Source organism: Belonocnema kinseyi, chromosome 2 (genome assembly GCF_010883055.1).
Source record: "Belonocnema kinseyi isolate 2016_QV_RU_SX_M_011 chromosome 2, B_treatae_v1, whole genome shotgun sequence".
Classification (NCBI taxonomy): Eukaryota; Metazoa; Arthropoda; class Insecta; order Hymenoptera; family Cynipidae; genus Belonocnema; species Belonocnema kinseyi.
Genome location: NC_046658.1, coordinates 23,840,017 through 23,841,153, shown reverse-complemented (window position 1 = coordinate 23,841,153; position 1,137 = coordinate 23,840,017). Strand labels below are relative to the sequence as shown.

Below are 1,137 nucleotides of genomic sequence, written 5' to 3'. Positions count from 1 at the left end.
CCGCTCTCGTAGCCGACCATGTAATGTAATTGCAGAAAACGGCGCAGGGGTAGCTAGAAAACTTTCACTCCTAACAACTCCCCGACCACGACTCTCCAGGATACGCTCAAACCACTTACTCTACATTACAACAGCTTACGTTTTTTAGACGCATAAGCACACATACACTTAAGATTGTCCGCGCAAAACACACACAACACTCACACATACACCAATCATACACTTTCGTCACACACAATAGAACTGTACCCAAATAGGAGATATACACACAACTTATCTTATTATACTCGAACCATTTATTTTCTTTTACTTGTAAAACCTGTCCCAACTCTGAAACCCTGGCTAGCGTCTAGCGGGACAAAAATACAGGTAGGTAAAACGAAACGTCACAACTATTTTTGTATACTTCTGTGAAAGTTTCCGGGCATTTTCTTATCGAGTAGTAGTTGTTAGGAGAGCATCTCTACCATTTGCAACGATGTGAGCTATACTTGAAACAATTCGATTATGAATACACTGGAGATTCAGATTCCGCACCTGCCTTGACGCTCTGCAACTATCATCGGAAATATCTTAGCTTAAAATGTGGCGACGATATGCTAAAGTGGAAATAACGCCGTCTTGCCATTTTAAAATGAAACCCTTGATGCCCGACTTCAATTTGGGTTCAATCGGCCGCTTTGTACAGAAACGCTCCTGTGCCCATTTCTTCGTGCTTTCTCAACATTTTAAGAATAGGCTCCCATCAATTTGCGACTATATTTACTGTACCCAGAATAATCCTGTTGTAAAGACATTCTAGATTTAGTATTCCGCGACCACCTTAACGGCCTTTTGTGTCCTGAGCTCATCCTTCGTCTATGGCAACACTCCAGATGAATAAAGTAATACCGGGACGGCAAGAATGTTCGTTGCAGATACTTTGTTCCTTGCCGACAGTTCGAAAGAACAAATCTGCCGGATCAGACGTATGTGCCTGCTTCGAAGAGTAACCTTTATAGGTGTCACATCCTGAATGCGGGTCTGTGGCAGGCCTAGGTATGTATAGGTCTTTCCAGTGCGAAGGTTTTTTTTCTATCAGCCATTACGAGGAAGGACAATACTCCTAGGGTACCCTACGTGTGTAGGGGGGGGGGG

At 43.4% G+C, this 1,137-nt stretch overlaps 1 protein-coding gene across 1 annotated transcript in view; it reads right to left on the bottom strand.

Moving 5' to 3' along the window:
• LOC117167198 (protein disulfide-isomerase A6 homolog) overlaps positions 1-1,137 on the bottom strand; it is a 62,580-nt gene that overhangs the window by 38,396 nt on the left and 23,047 nt on the right. The window lies entirely within an intron of this gene.